This window comes from Bos taurus, chromosome 23, assembly GCF_002263795.3.
Source record: "Bos taurus isolate L1 Dominette 01449 registration number 42190680 breed Hereford chromosome 23, ARS-UCD2.0, whole genome shotgun sequence".
Classification (NCBI taxonomy): domain Eukaryota; kingdom Metazoa; phylum Chordata; class Mammalia; order Artiodactyla; family Bovidae; genus Bos; species Bos taurus.
The window spans coordinates 13751071-13767488 of NC_037350.1; the positions used below are offsets into that span (position 1 = coordinate 13751071).

A 16418-nucleotide genomic window follows, 5' to 3' on the forward strand; every position below is an offset into this window, starting at 1 on the left:
TGTGGGGTATGACCTGTCCTGACAAAGAAAGTGAGGCTTTTGAGGAAGCAAACTTTCCCAAGCTTTTAGAGTGGGTTCCTGGCAGAGCCAAGTTTAGAAGCTGAAATTCTGGATTCTCGGCTCCATTCTATTCCTAGGGCCTTTGCTTCTCAGAAAGGAGTCTTGCGGTCGAAGTTCGTTAGCCCTCAGTAAAAATAAAATGTTACCCCTTGAATAACATATAATCCTCCCCAGAGAAAGGGGGATTGGCTTCAAGTTGACTCAGCCAGGGGTGAATATCAGGGCAAACCTCTCATGTCATAGAAAATCTCACTCCATGTTAGCAAGCGCTGTCTTCAGATTCTTTCCTATTCCTAGGTATGTAAAAACTTTCATCCTTCTTGGTTTTTTTTGTTTTATTTTGTTTTTTTTTGACGTGTTCTGTCGGGTGTGGGATCTTAGTTCTTCCCTGACCAGGGATCAAACCTGTGCCCCCTGCATGCATTGGAAGCAATGACTTTTACTACCTGTTGGGAGGATGACTGTGCTTGACAGAAAGTGTGATGTGACAGCCTCCTCCTCACTCAGCTTCCCTAGCTAAAGAGGCCTTTGACTCACAGCTGTAGCTGCTTTGTGCAGAGCCTGGTACAGCCCTGACTCAGCTCACAAGTCAGATGAAGCCCTGCCCTTTTCCATCTGCCAGTAGCTGTTTTCCGGCTCTGAAGACCGCAGTGCAACATTTGAAAATTCAGCTCTGGCCCCTGGTTGCACTGGCGTTAAATAAGCCAAGGAGGGTATCTGAGCACCAACTAAAAATAGCCAGGGGAAATAACCTTTTCCTTTTATATTTAGCTTTTATGACCTAATGAAGTTATTGGTATTGTAACATTTTTTCCCTTTGACCACATGCACATGGATTCATTTTCCCAGAAGCCCCAATACCCAGGACATTCTGAGATGCAGGGACAAGGAAGGGAAGGAAGCAAAGTCAGTGAGAGACGTGGTTAAGATGACCTGAAATGGCAGGAACCAAGCCTGCACAGGCTCAGTTTAAGACTTACTACTTCTCTTCATTGCCTCCTCCAGGAAGCCTCCCTGGTCTCCTCCTGGTCAACAACCAGACTGCAGCAGATGCCTCTCTCCACTCATATCACAGTGCCTACCTGTGTCCACCCCGTACAGTGCTAGACTAGCTATTGCGTGCCTGGCTCTCCCACTAGACTGTCATCATTAGGTGCTCAGGAACATACCTTATTCAGCTCTTATCTTTCCTGCCTGGTTCATCCGAGCAGGTCAACTGATGTCAGTTAAGATGGTCCCTAAGGTGCCAGATACAGAGGCTGAGTGAGTTACTGAAGATGACATGCACTGAGGCTCAGACACGTTTCTAAAGTCCACAGGATGGAAAGCAACATGGAGCCATAAAGTATGTTACACAGGTGTGTTTTCTTTGGTGTGATTTTTGTGTGTAAGCAAAGAGGATGCTGTCTCACCACTGGCTGGGAGGTCTCTTCTTATGCTAAAAAAAGAGGATTGAAGAGCATGAGCGTGAACTTGAACATGTCAAAGGGACACTGTTATCTCCTTTCGACTGTGAGGTCCCACTCTAGAGCTCTTTGCACGTGCCTAGTCAGAGGGTCACTAGGTCCAAGCTTGTAGTGCTCACTGTGCAACAGGTCAGTAAATCAAAAGAGATGATTTTGGGGGGCGAGGAATAGAGGTTTTATTCAGAAAGCCAGCATATTGAGAAGATGATGGACTAGTGTCCCAAAGAGCCATCTCACCTGAGTTAGAATTCTGGCTTGTTTTATATCCAAAGAGCAGAGGGTGTGGCTGGCTGTTGCAAACCTGGTGCAGTAATCCTTGGTTCTTGCAGCTGTCCATGTAGGTCTGATCACAGTATGTCTATAAATATCCACATTAATTAGTTATTGATAATCGTTTTCTGTTCTACTTTTTATCTCTATATGAATGGGAAAGTATTTTACCTTTAAAGGTCAGAGCCTTGAGAATGGGCTATTATGTGTATTTCAGGCTATAGGCGACATTCTTTTACACACATACAGAGCCCACATGACTAAGCACCGGCAACAGCGCACAAGGGTTAGAGCTAGAGAAACAGATCCAATATGGAGTCAGGTTTGTTCTCCTCTGTTACAAGAGCAGATGCTGAGTAAACATTTGTGGAATGAATGGATGGGTGGATGGATGCATACATGGAGGAAGAAACTCTTACAATCAAGTGAGGTTCATTCAGGGAAGACTTCGGGGAGATGAGCTTTGAGTCTAGTTATGAAAGAGGGAAGGACATGGGTTGGCAGAGATAGCAGGGAGGGCTTTGTGGTTGGGTGAGGGGAGGCAGGCCATTGGTACCAGTTGGTTTGGATCCTTCTAACCAGATGCTGACTCCGAATGCCCGTCTCTTAGGGGAGAGGAAGACTTGGGGGGCTGTGGATAGCCATACAAAGACATATGCCTAGAGACAGGGTTTTTCCCTTTTTACTGTGCTGCTTTTCCTCCAGCACTTGGAACTGAACACATTGCTAAAATTCCTTGAGTCCCTAGGGCAGGGGTGGGGGTGCAGTTGGTGGGGGGGTCAGTTCTAACAAATGAGTCTGGACAGAGGCATGTGGAGTGTGGCCCAGGGAGATAGGGAGGGGGGAGGGGGAGAGCACTGAAGACTTGGAGAGGAGGGAGTTCTATTTTGGGCAACTCTGACTCCCAGCCTCTCTCCCAGCCAGGTCTGCAGCAGACCCCCGCCTCTGCACAGTTTGCTTGTCCCTCTGCGCACTGGCTTCTCTGTTTCTGGCTCCCCTCTGCATCCTTCCAGTCTTGGCTGTTTGCCTCTTGGTATTCTTGCCTGCCTCCCAAAACCTCCTCCCAGTCTTTTCAAAGAAGCCATCCCTGAAAAACAACATCATCTACAAATAATAATCAACATCGACATTTATCCTCAGTCCCACTAAGTGCCAGGCTCCACACTAGGTGCTTCATGGGTACTGGTTCAGCTCACAGGAAGCACACGAGGTCATTGTTCCTGTGATGATGGCTGTTTGAAGAAAGCGAGCCCCCGAGAGGTTGACTGAACCCCAGGCAAGGCCATCCTTAATGCTGGTGCCAAAGATCTACCCAACTGACAAACCTGTGCCCTTCTCTTCTCACAGCTGCCCAGCCCTCCCTCTGAATCAGAAACTCTGGGAGTGGGGCCCATTGAGCTGCGTTTAACAATCCCTCCAGGAGATTCCAGAACCACTGGTTTAGCTGATCTGGCTCCAACCTGGCTGATCAACCTCCAAGTCCACCCAAGATTTGGAGAAAGCGGATTCATTTACTGCTATTACTCATCCTTAGGATTCTGTTGACTGGCTCCGGGCAGTGGGCTAGATGCCCAAGGCTACCCAGACCTTGTTTCCCTGGTTGAGAAATAGGAGCAACCCCCACCCTTAGAGGGCAGCATCTCTGTGGCTTCTCATTTCCAGGAGAGGATCTCCCCAAGAGTGGTTACTCAATATTCACAGCACCTTAGCATCACCCAGGGAACTTTTACAACCATCAGATATTAAAGCCACTCATTCCCTGATACCACCCCCAGAAATGCTGGTCTGGACCGAGGAAGGAGCCAGGCTTTAATGGACGTGGGGGTGGAGAACCTTGACCTTTCCCTCCCCATCACTTCCCCAGGGGAAGAGGCGAGGCATCTTTGACCAGTGACTCTGGGAGGTAACGAGTTGGGCTGGCCAACACTCCTCCCTTCTCTGGGTTCTGCTGTCTGCAGGGTGGCGCATCTGGCCAGCTCTGGGTGGTGGGGTTGGAAACCTGCTCCTATGGAAAGGTCCCCAGTCACCCTCCTCTGCCAAGGACTGGACACATCAGCTGGCCTCACTCATGGGTGAAATATCAGGAAGTCCATTTGTCTAAAGAGACAGCCGCACACTCCCACAGTTTTATCAGGAACGTGGCTGATTCTGTGACCTCCGTCTGTTTGCTCCATGTATCTCTTTCTCAACTGGCCCTGAACTTGAGCCAGAAGAGGAAAGTTTCATAGATGGACCCTGCAAAACCCCAACACCATACGCTGGACAGGGTTAGTGTTGAATTTCGTGAGATGTCATGAGCATGCCAGCTAGTTTAGTTAGTGGTCAGTAAAGGGTCTGTGCATTTGAATCAAAATGCAGCCCACTCTGGTCACCAGTACACCCCTCCAGGGAGAACTGAAGCCTCCCAGCCTCAGACCTCCACCATCAGTTAACTCCTTAATCCTCACTTAAGTCAGTGAATCTTGGTGGCTCTGGGTAGAGTATCAGAGGATCCCTCCATAGCTGTCTGTTGTTGTTTAGTCGCTTCAGTTGTATCTGACTCTACGCTGTAGCCCACCGGGCTCCTCTGTCCGTGGGATTTCCCAGGCAAGAGTACTCGAATAGGTGGCCGTTTCCTTCTCCAGGGGACTTCCTGACCCAAGGACTGAACCTGTGTCTCCTGCTCTTCAGGCAGATTCTTTACCACCGAGCCACGAGGACAGCCCTCTGTATCTGAGAAAAGCACAGATTCTATTTAGAGTTGGCTCTCCCTTGTTAAAACAAGTTCCCAGTTGACACTGATGCTGCTGGTCTAGAGACACACTTTGAGATTAGGTGAGCTGAGTGCAAACCAAAGGCAGGTGAGCGCAGATGAGGTTCAGTGTTTGGCGAGCTTGGCTGCAAATTAGAATCACCAGGAAACATTTGCACCTCGCCACCCCCACCCCCTACCCAGAGCCCTGTAGGGTAAATGACTGATCCCCTTTTCCTGGGACTCAGAACTTCCCAGGGATGTGGGACTTTCAGGATTAAAACTGAGACCGTCCTGAGCAAAGGAGGATGAGCTGCTCACCCCAGTGGCTCCCCGACACCTGCCCAGAGATTCTGTTTTAATTGGTTCTGGTTAGGATTCAGGCGTAAATATTTTTAGAATGCCCTGTGATTCCATTGTGCAGCCAGAGATGAGAACTTAGGGGGATTTGAGCACTACTCTGGAAAGGAGGATGAATTGTGGGGAAAAAAAGAAAAAAAAAAAGGTTTGTATAGATGTGAAAGAGAAGGGAAGGGGATGAAGAGTCAATGAAACCACCTGCATCCCAATCCCTTGAAGAACTCGTTAAAATGCAGATTTATGCTTACCCATATCTGCTGATTCAGAAACGCTAAGAGTAGGGCCCTGGGATCTGCATTGTTGAGAAATCCCTTAGGATGGGATCCACTGTCCTTGGGATTCTTCTGTGCAGAGTGGGGAAACCAAGAGCTAAATTGGGGGAAGAGACCTGGAAACCCAGTGTGTGCTCCAGGTGGGTAGCCTGTTGACGGCTTTGGGCCTGAGGCCAAGAGGAGCAGTGAGTGAGGGGCAGGTCCAGGGCAAAGAGTTCACCTCTGCCTGGGCTGGAGGCCAGCCAAACTGGTAAGAAAGGATGGGGCCTTGGAGAAATGCTTCCAAGCTGTGAGCACGAGGGGAGGTCAGTGCTGCTGGCCAGACAGGCAGGACCCATGGCCTCCCATCCCCCCAGCTCTGTGACCACACAGTCAGGCCCTGTGTGTCTGAGTTGGGTCCACATGAGAGATCAAAGGGCCCGTGAAGGAAGCATTTCCAAGTGGGAATCGACTGGGCGTGGAGACTGATTGGATAATTATAAAGGAGGGAACATAGTGTGTTTGTGTGCACACGCGCTTGGTGGTCTTTTGGACAGCCTGTCAAAACCTGCCTCTCACCCCAGCACAGTCAGTTATGTGCCTGTGACCTTGGGCAGGTCACTGGACTTCTCTCGGCCTCAGATGTGAAAGAGAAAGGAAGGGGATGAAGAGTTTCCCGGTCTAAACTCAGGATGCTGATACCCACTTCTCGGTGTTTGATGTGGTCAAGAAATGATATAATACATGTAAAGGCCTAGCATGCAGCACCTCTCAAGACAGGAAGCGCTGAGGATGAGCTGTGCTTTGAACCTCGGACCGTGGCGTCACTCACAGAGGAAAGCCGAGGTGGGCTACAGGCGGGAGGAGCGAAGACTGTTTGAGAGGACGTCGGTGGGAATGGTGCCAGCATTTCAGAGCAGACGTGTGGGTCGTTGGAAATAAGGAGCTGGAGATAGGGGAGACAACGCTTCAGGAGAGACCGCTGGCTGAATTCGTCTGAAAAGAGAGGGAAGGTTTGCTGGGAGGGGAAGGGGTGAGGGAGAAGGACAGAGACCAGAGGTGTGAACCTTGGCCAAGCCCCAGCACACCAGCTTCGAGACCAGCTCTGCTGGGTGCAGGGCTCCCAAGAGACCGTGTGACACTGGTCCTGAACTCAAGGATGTAGCAGCCCGTTGAGAGCGACCCTATTCAGGAAGCGGCAGCGGCAGCTCTGATGTCTGATGGGAGAAGCACAGGATGCCAAGGAGGGGCGCCTCACCACACCTGTGAGCAAGGGCGCGGGCTGCCAGGTGGGTGGCCGGGAGCGAGGGGAGGGTCCAGGAGTGGTGCTCCAGACGGGGACCAGCTAGTTGAAATCGGAGATGAGAGAAAGTGGAGCGTGGGGAAAGCTGGGCTGGGTGTCATGTTCTGAAACACCATGGAGAAGGTACTGGGAAGACAGCCTCTGGAGGAGGTGGGGAGACAGGCTGGAAAGAAGTGATGCTGATGTCCAGAAGTTTCCAGGTGAGGTGGACACTGAGGAGGGAGGCGAAGGGGACGTGAGGGGCCCTCGGGTAAGTAACTTTCCTTCAGTGGAGAGAATCCGGGCACAGCTTACAGGTGTGTCTGGGTCAAAGGAACATGACTTAGGGACGGGGGAGTCCACGCAGAGACTGGGCTTGAAGCTACGGAGGGCATGGTCTGGGTTCCAAAGGGGAAACCCCACCTTCTATAGCCTGAAGTCTCCCAGCCGAGGTCTCACTTCCCTTGGAGGAAGCATCCCGTTCTAGAAGCACAGGGAGGAAAAGTATCTTACACCTTTTACATACGAGATGTCTTTGGTTCGCTGGAAGGGAGCGAGGGCAGCAGAAACAAACAGAAATGAAAATGTCCAGTGTTTCGTCTGGGAATGCCAAGGTCTCATTTAGCCACGCAGGTCCGTCAAGGCGCACGCTTTCGCCTCTTGCTAAGTGCCACTTGAGACACCTCTTGATGGTGTCTGGCCAAGATCTGGATGCCTTTGACCTCCGGTGAACTCTTAATGTTGCAGGAAGGGGGATCCCTTCCAGGGCCTGAAACTGGGCTCTTGTCTGACGCTTGGAAATGAATTGTACGAGGAGACACATATGCTGACAAAGCGAGAGATTTTGTTGGGAAAGGGCACCCAGGTGGAGAGCAGAATGGTAAGGGAACCCAGGAGAACTGCTCTGCCACCGGGGCTCTGCAGGCTCGGGTTTTATGGTGATGGGATTAGCTTCTGGGTTCTCCTTAGCCAATCATTCTGACTCAGAGTCCTTCCTGGTCGTGCAGGCCTTGTTCAGCCAAGATGGATGCCAGAGAGAAGGATTCTGGGAGGCGGTCGGACCTGTGGTGTCTCCTCTTGACCTTTCCCGAACTCTTCCGGTTTGTAGAGGCTTAGTTCCGTGTTCCATACCAGGACCTCCTGTTGTAAAACAATTATGCAAATGGTTACTATGGTGCCTGGCCAGGGTGGAAGGTTTCAATCAGTGTGCTTCCCCTAACTTTAAGAAGAGAAATGGTTGAAGGACCTGAGTTCGCATAAAATCATTGCGAAGATTTTATTTCTGGGGTTAATAACTTCCTCCTCTCTCTATTCTCCACCCACACTCCCTGCTGGAGTCAGATGGCTTTCATTCATGGCGCACATGGCGTTACGTCATGTTCCTGGGGCACTCAGTATAGATGGTGGAAAAGCTCATTGGCATAAAAAAGATAAATGAATTCAAGACGTCAAATAACATGAAGGGCCGCAGAGTAGTATATGATGCAGCGTCCTATAAAAAGGGTAGACAGCAAGGGCTCTGAGTTTATTTGGAAGAATTCAGATAGTCGAGGATGGTTAAGAAGGCTGCTTGGAGAAGGTGGGACCTGCGCAGGGAAGGGAGAGGAGGAGGAAACAGAGGTAGGCGTGGGCTGGGGGATAAATGTTGCAAACACAAATGTAAAACAAGCAGAACCAATTTTTTTTTTAACTCTATTTCAAAGCTAACACATTTTTCTTGCTTTTAATATTTATCCAATTGTAGAAGGACCCATAATCTTTGTGTCTGAGTAAAGTCATCACCTTGATGATAGATCCTGTAACTGATGGGGTCAAGAATTCAGGAAATACATACTGCAGTGTATCCATCCGCTCCCATCAAGTTCCTGCTGTGTGTGCAGAAAGAGCCCGGGTCAGGGGAGTTGGAGATAAAGCGGAAGTGTCCGTGCCCTCCAGGAATTTTAATCCCTTGAGCAATGGTGTGTTTAGGGAGGAGTGACCAGGGAGCATGTGGCCCGAGGGGTGAGGTGGGATGGAGAGGAGAGAGCAGGGTGGGGAGCAGCCCAGAAGTTACTGTGTTGCCCCATCAAGGCCGTTAGGGCCAGGAAGCCACCCCAGATTAAAGTAACTTGTCTCCGTTCTGTCCTGACCATTTGGGGACTGTGGGTAACATTTTTGGAAACACGCAGGGAGTGGCTGGCTGGGCTGCTCTTCCTGGGAAAGGCTGCCCGAGCTGGCTTCCTTGGAAGATGGGCAGGACCAGCTGCGAGATTCATGGGCCCCAGCGCAAAATGGAGAGGCAAGGCTGCTTGTTCAGAAATTACTGAAGATTTCAGGACGGCAGCGGCAGAGCCTTAAACCAAGCCAGTGGCTCTTGTGAGAGTGCCTGGCACTCATCTTCAAGAGGCTGGCCCTGAAGATGGGTAGCCTGGATCTTTCTGTGGCTCAGCGTGGGCGGTAAGATGATGGGGCCCGATTGTTGCCTGTGGCCGGGGGACAGGGCTTCTCTGTGCTAGCGCTCAGTTCTTCCCTGAGGGTTGGGGTGGGTAATGGGGAAGGGATGGGAAGGCTTTCGTGGCTGGGGGGCCGGGGAGGCGGGGGACGACAACTGCTTACCATGATGCTGTCATCTCTGTGCAGTGGGAAGGCTGTGTCTGAGTTTTGGAATCAATTAGACTTCACTTTGACTTTTCACTTTCATGCATTGGAGGAGGAAATGGCAACCCACTCCAGTGTTCTTGCCTGGAGAATCCCAGGGACGGTGGAGCTTGATGGGCTGCCGTCTGTGGGGTCGCACAGAGTCGGACACGACTGAAGTGACTTAGCAGCAGCAGCAGCAGACTGAGGTTCACACTTTTTATGAACTCTGCTAACTTGGGCAAGTTACTTACCTTCTCTTAAGCTTTAATTTCCCTATGTGTAAAAATGCATAAGGTCATCTTTGCAGGCTGCTGGGATAATTAAGTGAAATAAAAAAGGCCAGTGTTTGAGCCCAGCCTAGCTCTTAGTAAATGTTAGCATCCTTCTTTCTAAAAATGTGCTGAATGTCTATCTTGTAAAATATGGAGCATGGTATAGTTTGAGGACACATTATTGTCAGCAATTTGGTTTGGTTTTTTTTTTTTTTTTTCCCATCTCAGCCTTATTGGGGAAAGGGCTAAACTCTAACACCAGAATTTCAAATAGCTGCAGAGGGAGTATACACATTGTCTGTTTTTTTTTTAATTGGAGGATAATTGCTTTACATTGTTGTGTTGGTTTCTGCCGTACAACAACTAGAATCAGTCATAACTATATCAGTCATAACTTCCTCCTGAGCTCCCACCCCTCTAGTTTATCGCAGAGCGCTGCATTGAGCTCCTGATGCTATACAGCAGCTTCCCACTAGCCAGCTATTTTACACACGGTAGCATATTTATGTCAGTGCTGCTTTGTCAATTTGTCCCCCACTTTCCTTCCCCTACTGTGCTCACAAGTTTGTTCTCTACATCTGTAGCTCCATTCCTTCCCTGAAGATAGGTTTGTACCATTTTCCTAGATTCCATATATAGGTGTTCATATACAATATTTCATTTTCTCTTTCTGACTGACTTCACACTGTATAGTAGGCTCCAGGTTCATCCACCTCACTGCATTGACTCAATTTCGTTGCTTTTTATGACTAATATTCCATTATATATATGTCCTGCAACTTCTGTATCCATTCATCTGTTGATTGACATCTAGGTTGCTTGCATGTCATGTAAATAGTGCTGCAGTGAACGCTGGGATGCATGTGTACACCTTGTTAATATGCACTAAGGAAAACCCAATTATGTCTTCTGTACAAACACATACACCCAGAGAAATGCACACATGTGTGTGGACATACACATTACAGAACTGAGTTGAAACTGGGTTGGAATGAGATGGTGTTTCACAGGAGAGGGTGGGATTCATCTCCTGGTTTTAAACCTCAGTGTCCTTATCAGTCAGAAATACTGACGTTGGTGGGTTGTGTTGAGATTCAATGAGATACTGCATGTGAATACTACATTCTCCGGTTCACGGCAGGTACAAGCATCTTTCAGTGGATCTCTGTTCCCAGGCCATAATGTGGTTCACAGGAAACTGAAGACAAGACAGTGTCTTCCCACAGTAACATTTCTTGAATATTACATTTGGGCAGCTCCTCATAAACCAAGCATGGGCTGATTTTAAATTGGCATGGAGGCTGATTGTCAGTGATATTACTGTTTCTGCTGCTCATATATGTCAGGGAGCTAGCTGGGTCTTCTCTCTACAAAAACTTGAAAGTCAGTAGAATTGTGTGTTTATTTCCTGGGAATGAATACACATATACATACACACATCACCTATACATCTGTACCATGCCACATACGCACATAAACACACACATAACACTATCAGTTCAGTTCAGTCACTCAGTCGTGTCCAACTCTTTGCGACCCCATGAACCCCAGCACGCCAGGCCTCCCTGTCCATCACCAACTCCCGGAGTCCACCCAAACCCATGTCCATTGAGTTGGTGAGGCCATCCAGCCATCTCATGCTCTGTCGTCCCCTTCTCCTCCTGCCCCCAATCCCTCCCAGCATCAGTCTTTTCCAATGAGTCAGCTCTTCGCATCAGGTGGCAAAAGTAGTGGAGTTTCAGCTTCAACATCAGTCCTTCCAATGAACACCCAGGACTGATTTCCTTTAGGATGGATTGATTGGATCTCCTTGCAGTCCAAGGGACTCTCAAGGGACACTCTCCAACACCGCAGTTCAAAAGCATCAGTTCTTCGGCACTCAGCCTACTTTATAGTCCCACTCTCACATCCGTACATGACTACTGGAAAAATCATAGCCTTGACTAGACGGACCTTTGTTGGCAAAGTAATGTCTCTGCTTTTTAATATGCTGTCTAGGTTGGTCATAACTTTCCTTCCAAGGAGTAAGCGTCTTTTAATTACATAACACTATAAACACACACATACATACCACCCAGAGTTGCACCCTGAAGAATGCTGAGTGCTGTAGAACTGATGGGCAAGCTCCAGGAGATGGTGATGGACAGGGAAGCCTGGTGTGCAGCAGTCCATGGGGTCGCAAAGAGTTGGAATGACTGAGTGACTGAACAACAAAACCATACCACCCCATACATACACTTCTGTACCATGGCGTCAAACCCTTTCACAGGCCAGCATGGATTCATATCTTCTGTCCCTCTGTTGTCTGGTTATTTCTGAGCATCTCCTATACTTGTCCAGTGAGCAAGGACTGGGTATCTCCCCCACCCCTACCCCGCATCTCTCCTGATGTCTTGTCCTAGAAACTCCAAGTCATGGCCCCCTTTCTCAATCCCCTCTGCTATGTCGTCTGCCTCTAACAAATTCCAGAACTGTAACCTTGGCTGAAGGTGCCTTATTTTTACCCACCCAGAAGCCGGGGGTGCTTTCAATTCAGCTCTACCCCCAGAGGCATCCAGGTAGAATCAGGCTTGTGCTTCACTAGGCTTCTGGGGGCCCCTCAGCTTTTCTCATGCTTTGGTAAAGCCCTGAAATATAACCACTCCTGGGAGGAGCCTGGGGTTGGAACAGGGGAAGGGAACCCTGTTGGAGGGCCTGTGATGTGCCCGGAGCTGAGCTGGCTGCTTGATGCCCGCTCTTTGCTTGATGCTCACCTCTAGGAGGTGGAATTTTCCTCCATATGCCTATAGGAAAGTGAGGCTCACAGGTCCTAAGTAACTTAGCCACAGGCTTAATATGAAAGCATACACTCTTTACAAGAAACCACCCCACCTCCTGGAAGACCAAACAAGGTCAGCTGAGACCTGGACCTGAAGAGAGTTCCTTGTCCACCTTCCCACCACCTCTGGGCTGTGAGGTCTTTCCTAGAACCTGTAGAGAAGCTTATCATACTACTGGTTTTCTAGAGCAGGGGTCCCCAGCCTCCGGGATCTAATTCCTGATGATCTGGGGTGGAGTCGATGTAGTAATAATAGAAATAAAGTGCACAGTAAGTGTAATGCGCTTGAATCATCCTGAAACCATCCCCCACCCCGGTCCATAGAAAAACTTTTCCACGAAACCGGTGCCTGTTGCCAAAAATGGTGGGGGACCTCTGCAGGAGATGCTCAGTTATGAAGAAACAGTTCATCAGGTTCACTCTTGTTTGCCTAGAGGAAGTAAGAAGGCAGCCAAGAGCAAACCAGTGAAAGAGGAGGGGACCTATCCTGCTAGACACCTGCTGTTCTAGAGGGTTACCACCTGCAGACTCCAGAGCCCTTGGTGGCTGGGTATTGTGAGGCTATAAATATCTCTGTTTTGTTTGTTTTTAAACAACTTCATTGAGATTTAACTGAAGTGCCAAAAACTTTATGTAATTCAAATACATAATTTGATATATTTTGGCATATGTATATGCCTTTGACTCCATCCCCACCCTCAAGATCATGCTTGACCATCATCCCCCAAAGTCCCCTTAATCCTTTTATAATCTACTCCCTCCCTTCCCACTTTCCACCCCCTCCATAAGCAACCTTCCACCCACATTCTTTAGAAAGGCCAATTGATCAAAAGATCAATAGATCTTAGTTTTTAGTCAGTATAGGTTAATTTGGGTTATCTCAAATTTTAGATAAGTGAAATCATACAATATGTATGCTTTTATCTTCTGGTTCCTTGTACATAGCATAATTATTTTGAGCTCCATTCACGTGTGGCACATCACAGCAGTTCATTCTTTTTGGTTGCTGAGGAGTAGTCTATTTTATGGATACACTATACCATTTGTTTATTGATTTGCCCGTTGATGGACATTTGGGTTGTTTCCAGTTTGGAGCTATTACAAATAAAGCTGCTCTGAACATTCATGAATAATGTTGTATGGGCACATGCTTTCTATGTTTGGGGTAAATACTTAGGAGTGGAAAGACTGGTTCATACGGAGGTGTGAGTTTAACTTTTTAAGAAACAGCTGTTTCCCACAAGCAGTAAGGAGAGCTCCAGTCTCCCATGTCCTCAGTGGCACATGGATGTAGCTCTGATTTCAAGGCTTGGCTGGTATGAAATTTGTGAGCCCCGTATAATGACCAAACCTGGAAATTGAACCAGTTGGCTTTCAGTTTGGACAGGGACCCCCAAGTGATGCTGAACCTAAGAATGTAGAATCGGGTGCTCCTGGAATTATTATTCAGATGGCTGTTTGCAGAATGCCAGGAGTGGGGGGAAATGAGAGGTCGGCACCCATCCCAACCTGAGAGCCTGTGGGGCTGGACCAGGTCTGGAGCTTGGTGTTTGGGAATGAAACAAACACACTTGCGGCATCTGGGGGAAATGTGACAAGAAGCATTAACAGGATGGGGCGTTAGGGAGAGAAGACAAAGAGCCATGGGAGGGGACCTTGACCTTGGGAGGCTGTAGCTCCATGAGGGCAGGGGCTGCGTCTGTGTGGTTTGCCCTTCAACCTCCAGTACTGTGAGCGGGGCCAGCCACAGAGTGAGTGCTAGAAACAGTAGAGGTGGATTGAACGAACAATTGAATGGAGGATGAACTAACTAATGGGAGCTTGAGGCAGGATTCCATTCAACCAGCATCACTTAGCACCTCGTGTGTTCTGTGGCACAGAGCCTAGTGTCCAGGGTGGAAGGAACTCTGGAGAGCATGTGGTTTGACCTCCTCATCCACAGACAGGGCTCAGAGAAATGATGCTCTCAGCCAAGGTCATTCCTGTCTTGCCCAGGTCGCCTGCTGGGGCAGTTGGGACTCGCTCCTGGGTTTCTTCAGTTTTACTCTAGGGTTTAGCTCCTTTTAAAAATAATATTGTCTTTTCTGATCAATCAATGCTTATTGTTGGAAATTAGGAAAAATCCAGAAAAGGATAAGAAAAACAACCCTAAACTCCCAAAGATAATTACTTTGGGAGTAAATAACTCTAAACTCAAAAGATAATTATTTCAAGCTGTCATATATGTATATGTGTCTGTCTGCATCTATCTAACCAGTCTTTATGTTTTAACATTTTGGCTGTTTTCAGTCTTTCATAGTATTGGGTTGGCCAAAATATGTTCGTTTAGGTTTTCCCATACACCATACAGAAAAACCTGAATAAACTTCTTGGCCAACCCAATATTAGTAGCCCTGGGACAGGGTATCTGGTCCTGAATCCTTGAGGGCATCTCTGACTGTCTTCCAGTGCTCTGTCCATACATGATACCGTTCGTATGAACAGAGAGCTCGGAGGAGGATGGAACCCCACACTGGGAGAGAGCTCGGCAAACATTCTCAGACCCAAACACCAGTACTGCCCCTAACAGAACCATGCGGTGGTGGTGGTGGAGTCACTAAATCATGTCTGACTCGTTTCCAACCCCACAGACTGTAGCCCACCACGTTCCTCTGTCCATGGGATTTTCCAGGCACGAATACTAGAGTGGGCTGCCATTTCCTTCTCCAGGGGAGCTTCCCAACCCAAGGATCGGACTCTAGTCTCCTGCGTAAGGAGAAGCCACTGCTGAGCCACCAGGAAGGCTCGTAGCCACAATTTATTATGTTCGTTTGTCTCCTTTCCCCACCAAGCTGAACTTTTGTTTACTCTGGTATTTTTCCAGCTCTTAGCAAGGCACTTAGGTGCTGAACAAATGTTAGTTAGAATGAATGAATGGGTGAAATTGTAAGAATAAGACTGAGGGGCAGGTGAGGGGAGGTTGTCCTCCAGGAGTCAGCTCATCTGCCCTCCCCCAGCTCCTGCCCTCCCCCGTTCCCTGAAGAGATGGAATGTGCCTGCAGTCCAGGATTTATGTCCGGCCGGGCCAGGGCACATGCAAGGCCTTTTCTGGTGTGAGTGAGGACGTGGAGAGGGACTAGCAGGACTGTCAGCCCAGGGTCCAGAGTGTGACCAGGCGCACAGGCCCAGCGAGGGTCCCAGGGCCAGCTTGCCTCGATGGGACTTCGAGGTCCTGCCCTCATGACCAGAAGGCCTCTGTGTGGGACCCCAAGGAGTGGCTGTAGGGAGCTGCTCCCAGGCCGGGGGTTGCCCAGAATGGTGTGAGTTCTCAGCTGTCTGGTACTCTGGCAGGAGACCTGGAGAAGCACCCAGGAGGAAGCTGGGGGCACTTTTCCCTGCCACCCTTCAATAACGTCTCTCCATCCCTGTGGCCCACGGAAGGGGGCTCGGCTTCCAGGAAGCAGAAGGGGGTGAGGAAGGGTTGTCACGTGTGGGGTGGTTTCCCTTTGGCTGGGAGCCTCAGGCCTCTGGCTCTAATGGGTAGCAGAGATTTGGGTGTTGAAATTCCTCCTTCTCTTTCACTTCACAGCTGTTGCTCAGAGAGCTCCCCTCTGCTCCCTCCCGTTCTCAGTTCAAGTTCTTGCTTTCTGTGCCCAGTCCATGTCTTGCCAAAGCTCCCGCGTCTGCTCACGGCTCGCACACGTGTGGACACGCCGCCTGTCCATGACATCCTGGGCATCTGGCCCCTCCTGTCTTCCTAGGCTGCTCGGGGACTCGTTAACTCTTACTCAGAGCTGCTTCCAGGCTCTTCCTCACTTCTGTCCTCTGATAATCCACGCTGAGACAGTGCCACCAGAATTGTCCATCTGGATACTACTCAGACGTAGAAAGGAACACATTTGAGTTAGTTCTACTGAGGCAGATGAACCTAGAGCAAATTACATAGAGTGAAGTAAGTCAGAAAGTGAAAAACAAATATCAGATATTACGCATATATATGGAACCTAGTGGAGAAGGCAATGGCAACCCACTCCAGTACTCTTGCCTGGAAAATCCCATGGACGGAGGAGCCTGGTGGGCTGTAGTCCATGGGGTCCCTAAGAGTCGGACATGATTAAATGACTTCACTTTCACTTTTCACTTTCATGCATTGGAGAAGGAAATGGCAACCCACTCCAGTGTTCTTGCCTGGAGAATCCCAGGGACGGGGGAGCCTGGTGGGCTGCCGTCTATGGGGTCTCACAGAGTCGGACATGACTGAAGCGACTTAACAGCAGCAGCAGCATGGAACCTAGAAAGACGATTACTGA

General features: G+C 49.1%; 1 protein-coding gene across 9 annotated transcripts in view; it reads left to right on the forward strand.

Moving 5' to 3' along the window:
- DAAM2 (dishevelled associated activator of morphogenesis 2) overlaps window positions 1–16418 on the forward strand; it is a 135997-nt gene that overhangs the window by 51455 nt on the left and 68124 nt on the right. The window contains exon 1 of one of the 9 annotated variants that reach the window (XM_059880551.1): window positions 8833–8856. The exons of the other annotated variants lie outside the window; for them this stretch is intronic. The gene's annotated coding sequence lies outside the window, so the exon portion shown is untranslated. Of the gene's footprint in view, window positions 1–8832; window positions 8857–16418 lie in introns of those variants that run through there. 9 annotated transcript variants of the gene reach the window in all.